The sequence below is a fragment of the Pseudonaja textilis genome, chromosome 2, assembly GCF_049901715.1.
Source record: "Pseudonaja textilis isolate UNSWEBS1 chromosome 2, rPseTex1.2, whole genome shotgun sequence".
Classification (NCBI taxonomy): domain Eukaryota; kingdom Metazoa; phylum Chordata; class Lepidosauria; order Squamata; family Elapidae; genus Pseudonaja; species Pseudonaja textilis.
Window position 1 is genome coordinate 248,961,695 of NC_141991.1, and position 9,211 is coordinate 248,970,905.

Consider the following 9,211-nt stretch of genomic DNA (forward strand, 5'->3'; position numbering starts at 1 on the left):
ACTGGTTCTGTGGGCGTGACTAGGTGGGCGTGGCCATGTGACTGGGTGGGTGTGGGATTTTTTGCAGCAACCCCCCCTCATTTTGGGGGCCTTCTGGGCCTCAGGGAAGCCTCCCGGGGGGCATTTTTGCTCCCAAAATGCTCCCATGGGGCTCAGGAAGAGAGAGAAAAACGGAGTATGTTGGAGGGCTCCCAAGTTCCAGCTGATTGGCTGGGTCTTCTTTTGTTGCCCTGCATAGGAGAACGGAGCTGGAAAGCAGGTTAGTGGGGTGGGGAGGGAATGGGGATTTAGGAATATCCTACTCCTGCCGCGCCCACCAAGCCACACCGTGCCCACAAAACCGATAGTAAAATTTTTTGAATCCCACCACCGAATGAAAGGATGCAAAAGGATGGACAGAATGAAATGCAAATTGCAAAAATTATAAAAATTTTTTTTAAAAAAATATGTTTAAATAATTAAATGTAATTGTTAAATTGTTCCACTGCAAGTTCGCCATGGTGAGTTGGGCGCAGCGAGTTGGCTGTGGCAAGTTGTTCCGTTCTGATCACGTGACTCTGGGACACTGCAACCGTCATCAACGTGAGTCAGTGATCAACTGTCATAAATATGTGTCGGTTGACCAAGCCTCTGAATTTTGATCCTGTGACCGTGGGGATGCTGTAATGGTCATAAATGAGAAAGCAGTCGTAAGTCACTTTTTTTGATGGTGTAATTTCAAAAGGGCACTAAACGAACGGTTTGTAAGGCAAGGACCCTGTACTTTGGACACATGATGTGAAGACCCTCCCTGGAGGAGTCTCTAATGATAGAGAAGGTGGAAGGAAAGAGAAGGAGAAGACAACTAGTAGCACAGGAGATTGAGTTACAGCAGTGATGGAGGCCAGGCGAAGGACATGGAGTTAAAATCTATCCATGTGGTTGCTAACATTGGACAGCAAAGTTGATTTACAAGCAAGTGCCGGGGTGCATAACTTCAGATACGTCACTGGAAGGTACAAATGCACAAAACTACATCTCACTTACTTTGGTCATGTTACTGCAGGAGAGTTCACTGGAAAAAGGCATTATATTTGCAAGAGTTATCGGTAAAAGAACACCATGGATGGACTCCATCAAAGCGGAAACCAACCAGAGCATAGAACAATTCAAAGAAGCAGTGCAAGATGGGAAGATCTGGCCCATAAAATCACCAAGAATTGGACACACCTGTGTGGGTATCATCATCATCATCGTCATCATCATCATCATCATCATCTGGTTGCCAAGAGTCAACCGTGACTTGATGGCACATAATCAATCAACCAAGGTTCAAACTATCTCAGCACTTGGTCAATCTCTGGTCCTGAGAAACTCCAGGTTGCCACCAGAGGGCAGTGATGTTTAGAGGAGAAGCTGTTGACTTGTCTACGGAGATTCTCGGTCCTCCAGGTCATCGTTGTCCCAAAGGTGCTTTTTTTTCAAGGCGCAAGTGGATTTTCTGGTTTTTTTCCTTGATTTTTTTCACTTCTCATCCAAGAAACTTCTTCAGTTTTGACTGAATAGTGGAGAAATAAAGCTGAAGAAGCTTCTTGGATGAGTAGTGAAATGTCTTCCAAGAAAAAATCAGAAAATCCGGTTGCCTCTTCAAGAAGCGCCTTTGGGACAAGCTGTTGACTTCTATTTCTTGTGGAACACCAAGAGCTCAAGGGAGTCTTAATGTTGGACCAGGCCAGGGGTCCATGTCACCTATAGCCAGCCAGGTGTCTTCAAGAAAGTCATGCATGGATAAGAGATGTTTTAATTGCTCAGAGCTGGACCTCAAGATGGGCTTTCCATGGCTTCCTCGTTGACTTTGCTTGTCAGAAGGGACCCCTTTCCCCCCGGACACCATCATAAATACATGCTGGTTGCCCAATTTTGATCATGTACTGGTCAGTGTGTGTGTGAAGAACAGTTGTAAGTCATTTTTTTCAGTGCTTGTTGTCACTTCGATCACTAAATGAATGGTGGTAGGTCTAGAACAGGGGTGTCAAACTCAAGGCCCATGGGCCGAATCAGGGTGCTTAAATCTGGCCCATGGCGCCAGCCTGAAAATATCAAGAGACCAACCTGTGGTGCTTCTGGCGACTAAAACAGGAGCGCTTGAGGTCCCCTGTGCTTCATTTTCACCCTCCATGGCCTCCTGCAGCACTCTGACGGACAAAACCAGGCCAAAAGATGGACCAAAAATCAAGCATAAACCAGGCTGAAAAGGGACCGAAAACTAGGCCCAAAACAGGCCGAAAACTGGGCTGGAAAATGGCTGAAAAACAACCCCCAAACAGGCCACATGGTCCATATTTGGCCAGCAGATTGCTGCAGGAGGTCATGGGGGTTTGAAAATGAGGTGCAGGGGGGCCACATGCGGGCCCCTGTGCTCTGTTTTGGCTGGCAGGGTGCTACAGGAAACATCCATCACTCCCCCTGCTGCCTCCCCAACCTCCGCCACCGGCCCACAGATGACAACTACAATAATGTTCTGCCCCTTGAAGAAATTTAGTCTGACACCCCTTACCTGTGTTTCCCCCAAAATTAGACCCAGTCTTATATTTTATCCCAGAACTATAATTACACTTAACAATGAACTTAAGGATCACCACCAGTAAGCTGTTGGACAGTATTACTTGGTCTGTTTGTGGATTCTTGTGTGTTTTCAGGAAGTGAGGAATTTTGGCAGGTAAGGGGGTGTTCGGGATTGTCATGTATGTGTGCTTGTTGGGTCTGCTCTCTGGGTGTCATGTGAATTTTGTTGTATGTATGCTGTGTATATGTGTACAATGACAATAAAGAATTCAATACAAGGTGCATGGTTAAAAATCAGGCTAGGGCTTATTTTGGGGGTAGGTCTTATTTTTGGGGAAATACAACTGTAATCCAGGACTAAACAGCCATCTTTCACAAATTTCTCCTCTCCCCTTTCATATCTGATGGCAGCATTTTCCACAAATTAACTCTGTACTGGGCCCAGAAGCGTTTCTCTCTTTGGCCCTAGCAGAACAGTTGAACAGAGTTAGAAGGAACTTTGGAGGTCTTCTAGTCCAACCTCCTGCTCAGGCAAGAAAACGTACACCCTTTCAGACAAATGGTTGTCTAATCTCTTCTTAAAAGCCTCCTGTGATGGAGCACCCCACAACTTCTGAAGGTAAACCAGTTCCACTGGTTGGTTGTTCTCATTGTCATTCTCATCCCTGCTTAGTGCTAGGTCGGTTTTCTCCTTCATGAGTTTCCATCCATTGCTTCTTGTCCCGCCCTCAGGTGCTTTGGAGAAGAGCTTAACCCCCTCCTCTCTGTGGCAGCCCCTCAAATATTGGAAGACTGCTATCAATTGTTTAAAAAACAATGGCTACCAACCTGCCTTCCACCGAGGACCTGCATACTGCATGAGTCAAAAAGAGGGCTGTGAAAATACTTACAGACCCCTCACATCCTGGATATAAACTGTTCAACTCCTTCCCTCAAAATGACGCTATAATGCACTGCACACCAGAACAACTAGACACAACGACAGTTTTTTCTCCTGAACGCCATCACTCTGCTAAACAAATAATTCCCTCAACACTGTCCAACTATTTACAAAGTCTGCACTACTATTACTATTAATCTTCTCATCACTCCTTATCACCCATCCCCTCTCACTTGTGTGACTGCATGACTGTAACTTTGTTGCTTGCATCCTTACGATTTATATTGATTGTTTCCTAGTATGATTTGATTGCTTATTTGTACCCTATGACTATTATTAAGTGTTGTACCTGATGATTCTTTACTCTTGACGAATTTATCTTTTCTTTTATGTACACTGAGAGCATTTGCACCAAGAGAAATTCCTTGTGTGTCCAATCACACTTGGCCAATAAAGAATTCTATTCTATTCTATTCTATTCTATTCTGTTCTGTTCTGTTCTGTTCTATTCTATTCTATTCTAGTCTAGTCTTGTCTAGTCTAGTCTAGTCTAGTCTAGTCTAGTCTAGTCTACTCTTCTCTACTCTACTCTACTCTATTCTATAAAGTCTGCTATCTTGTCTCCCCTGGTCCTTCTCTTCACTAGACTAGCCATGCCCAGTTCCTGCAACCGTTCTTCATATTTTTTACCCTGCAGTCCCCTAATCATCTTGGTTGCTCTCCTCTGCACCCTTTTCAGAGTCTTAACATTTTATTTACATTGTGGTGACCAAAATTGGATTCCGTATCCCAAGTGTGGTCTTACCAAGGCATTATAAAGTGTGGTACTAACACTTCGTGTGGTCTTGATTCTATCCCTCCGTTGATGCAGCCTGAAGCTTCCTTGCCTCCCATTCGACAGTTGACCTAATTTTGTGGAAAGTTTTTCCCCTGTGCATTTTTTGTTTGCCCCTCCGAAAAGAGCCATGCAGGGAGAAGGGTTCAAAAGGAGGTTGTAGGGTTGGCCCCTGCTAAATTTTTATGACTTTTTTACTTTATCCTGCCCGTCAACGCTGCCTCTGATGACATCCCACCAACCCCTGGATCAATGCAAATGGCCCTTAACCTTCACTGACCCACCCATCCCCCTTTTAAAACCTCAGCCTCAAATTTTGGGTCTTTCACGATGGCAATCCCAGCCCCACCTGCCTTTAAAAAACGTGCCAAGCTATAAATGTTGAGCTCCGGCATGTTTGTCTTCTATAAAAAAATGTCTCCCTCCTGTTGATGGGGCAGGAGGTGTTTTGAAGAGGGCAGTGGAATTTCCCCAGCCGGGAAATTTCCATCCATAGCCTGGGGAAGAGGCCCCAAAAGAGGCACCTTTGGCATCCCAAGAGAGCCTGTTGATTTTGTGTGCTTGAATATCCGCACGGCGGAGAAAAAGGCTGAATCGTTCAGTGCTGGGTGAGGTCATCTGGCTCACCAGGCTTGGCAGCATTCCATTGCCTCTTGTGGGGCAGGCATCCAGCTAAATAGGAGCCAGCCGTGTGCGGCAGCAGCCAAAAAAGCTAATGCAATCCTAAGTTGCATTAACAGAGGGATACAACCAAGGTCAACTGAGGTACTAATTCCACTCTATAAAGCCTTAGTAAGGCCACACCTAGAGTCCTGCATACAGTTTTGGTCACCACAATGTAAAAAAAGATGTTGAGACTCTAGAAAGAGTGCAGAGAAGAGCAACCAGGATGATTTGGGACTAGAGGCTAAATAACATACGATGAACGGTTGCAGGAACTGGGCCTGGCTGGTCTAGTGAAGAGAAGAGAAGGACCAGGAGAGACAGGATAGCAGTCTTCCAATATCTGAGGGTCTGCCACAGAGAGGAGGAAGGGGTCAACCTGTTTTCCAAATGCCCCCGAAGGCCAGACAAGGAACAGTGGATGGAAACTGAAGAAGGAGAGATTCAACCTGGAAATAAGGAGAAACGTTCTGACAGTGAGAACAATCAACCCATGGAACGGAAGTTGCCCTCGGAAGTTGTGGGAGCGTCATCACTTGAGACTTTCAAGAAGAGATTCGACTGCCATTTGTCAGAAATGGTGTAGGGTCTCCTGCTTGGGTGGGGGGTTGGACTAGATGACCTATAAGGTCCCTTCCAACTCTGATTATCTGTTAGGTACCATCTGTTTCCATGGGAATGGAATCTCCAAGGATCATCCTGGTCACTGTGGATCTTGCCCAGTGGTGGGATTCCACATTTTCTCCCAGCGCTTCTATGGGAGTGTGCTTTGCTCAAAATCAACCCTCTGTGCCAGCTCTGGTGAGCTGTGCTGTTTTTTTAGCTCAGCTGAGGCGCGGCAATCTTCTCTGCTGTGCGAATCAGCTGAGCTAAAAAAAGAAGGGAATATAGGACAGGAAAGGGTGGAGGCAGGTGGGCAGAGGTGGGATTTGCCAGTTCTCCGAACTAGTCAAACATTCCACTACTGGTACGCTAGAACTGGTCAGAACCGGCTGAATACCACCTCTGATCTTGCAACAGTAACAGTGGTGGGATTCAAAATTGTTTACTACCAATTCTGTGGGTGTGGCTTGGTGAGTGTAGTGTGGCTTGATGGGCGAGGCTTGGTGAGTGTGACAGGGGAAGGATATACCGCAAAATCTCCATTCCCTCCCCACCCCACTAACCTGCTTTCCAGCTCCATTCTCCTGTGCAGGGCAACCAAAGAAGTTCCAGCCAATCCGCTGGGACTCAGGAGGCGGAGAATAGATGGGGGTGGGACCGGTCAGAGGTGGGATTTGCCGGTTCTCTGAACTAATCGAAGTTTCCGCTACGGGTTCTCCAGAACTGGTCAGAACCTGCTGAATTCACCACCTCTGAACAGTAACTTGGAAGCTGTTTTTTTTTTGCAGGGAACCAAGAGTTTGATTGGGGTTTTTGAAAGCCTTCCTCTATGCTTTGATGTAGAAATTATGAAGGCTTGTTCTGGACAGATATCTCCATCGTGATCTCCTGCTTCTCCTCCTCCTCCTCCTCCTCCCAGCTGTCTTCTGATGCCACAGAGGACAGAATGGCTGAGGTGTTCCGAAATACAGGATAATTCCCCCGTCCTCAAAGAGGTTTCAATTATAAGATAGCCAGTTTGGTCTGGTGATTAAGGCCCCAGGCTAGAAACCAGGAGTTCTTGTCCTGCCATAGGTGTGAATCAGAGGTGGGTATTCAGCAGGTTCTGACCAGTTCTGGAGAACCAATAGAGGAAATTTTGAGTAGTTTAGAGAACCGGCAAATCCCACCTCTGACTGGCCCCGCCCCCATCTCAAAAGGAGGCTGGGTCTCCTTTGGTTGCCCTGCAGAGGAGAACGGAGCTGGAAAGCAGGTTAGTGGGGTGGGGAGGGAATGGGATTTTGCAGTAACCTTCCCCAGCCATGCCCACCAAGCCACGCCCACAGAACCGGTAGTAAACAATTTTGAATCCCACCCACTATTACTGTTGCAGATTTTACAGTATCCTTCACTGCCACGCCCACCAAGCCACGCCATGCCCACCACGCCATGCCACACCCACCATGCCATGCCACATCCACCAAGCCAGCCACGCCCACCAAGCCATGCCACGCCCACCATGCCATGCCACATCCACCAAGCCATGCCACGCCCACCATGCCATGCCACACCCACCAAGCCATGCCAAGCCCGCCATGCCACCAAGCCATGCCCACAGAAATGGTAGTAAAAAAAAATTGAATCCCACCACTGGTGTGAACGCTGGTTGGGTGATTGGGGCCAATCACTAGAAGACTCTGAGTTCTAGTACTGTCTTAGGCATGAAAGCTGACTGGGAGACGTTGGCCCAATCACAGCGGCTGGCATCTTTGTCGAACTTTTAGATGATTATTGATCCACAAACAAGGTAAAATCGTTGTGTGTTTTAATTACTATCTTCATTTCCCAGAGCCACATATAGTCCGGGATGAGTGACTGGTTGCAGAGGGTGTATGTAGAGGTTTTCGAGTTCGCAAAACTATTTTATAGAAATCTGAGCAGACTTCAGAACCGCGAAATAACAGAGTTGGAAGGGACCTTGGAGGTCTTCTAGTCGTACCCCCTGCTTAGGTAGGAAACTCTACACCACTTCAGACAAATGGTTGTCTAATTGCTTCTTGAAAACCTCCAGTGTTGGAGAGCCCACAAATTCTGAAGGCAAGTCATTCCACTGATGAATTGGTTCACTGTCAGGAAATTTCTTCTTAATTCTAGGTTGTTCTTCTTCTTGATTGGTTTCCACCCATTTCTTCTTGTCCTGCCTTCAGGTGCTTTGGAGAATAGTTTGACTCCCTCTTCTTTGGGGCAGCCCTTTAGATATTGGAACGCTGCTATCCTGCCACCCCTTAGTCCAGGGGTAGAGAAACTTGGCTCTTCTGTCACTCATGGACTTCAACTCCCAGAATTCCTGAGTGAGCCATAAAAGGCTCCCCATTCCTGGCCTACTGGTTTTTCAGTTGTGGGGAAATCAATTTTTGATTTGAATGAGACTGTTTAATAGACAAATATAGGACATATTTATATTGATTGATTTCCCTCACAACTGAAAAACCAGTAGGCCAGGGATGGGGAGCCTTTTTGGCTCACTCAGGAATTCTGGGAGTTGAAGGCCATAAATGACAGAAGAGTCAAGTTTCCCTACTGATGCCCTAAGTCCTTCTTTTCATCAAATTATATTTCTCTGTCAGTGCAGTTAATGCTGCTAATACTTCATAGCAAACGGTTGCAGACTGAGGACTGTTTGGTTTCAAAGAAACATAGAATCTAAGTCTTGGAAGGCATCTTGGACATCATGTAGTCCAGGGGTGTCCAACCTTGGCGACTTAAAGACTTGAAGACTTCGACTCCCAGAATTCCCCAGGCTGGCAGGGGAATTCTGGGAGTTGAAGTCCATACATCTCAAAGTTACCAAGGTCGGACATCCTTGATCTAGCCCAACTCCTTCTCCAGTGAAATCATTCACTGCTCCAGTCCAGCATCTTCTGCAAGTTGCTTTGTGTCAATAAAAGACAGATGCAATAAAAGCTACAGTAGACAGGGCACAATAGCAATAAATCAAGACATTCTAGACTGGTCACTAAAGCAAACATTTGATGTCAGATTGCTATCTGTCTTGTGAAGTTGAGTTTATGCAGCAGGAAGTAAAAGACTGGAGTTAGAATATTCAAGAGAATTTATAATGCAATTTAACACAGCTGGCAACTAGTAGAAGTATGTGTGTGTGTGTGTGTGTGTGTAGGGGAGTACAAGATATCTGATTTTGAAAATAAATAGCTCTATAACTTATTTATTTGGGCCTGGAGCATGAAACTTCATTAGTGTTGTTGTAAAATTCCATTCGTTCACACTTCTTGTTCCCTTTGTTATAGTCTGCCTGGGATCCTTATGTCCCAAATTTTTAAAAATCAAACGTGTTCATAACAGAAGACAGGTAGTCCTCGTCCTATAATTGAGTCCAAAATTTCCGTTGCTAAGTTGTTAAGCGGGTTTTGTCCCATTTTTCTTGGCTCAGCCGTTTAAGTGAACTGCTGCAGTTGTTAAGTTAGTAACACAATTGTTACGTGGATCTGGCTTCCCCATTGAGTTCGCTTGGTGAGAGCGGGTTGCAAAAGTGACACCAGGAAGCCACAACCATCATTAAACTGAGTTACCAACCTCCTGGATTTTAATCATGCGACCATGGGGATGCGGCAATGGTCATAAGTGTGAAAAACGGCCACAAGCCCCTTTTAATGGTGCCACTGACACATTGAATGGTCACTAAATGA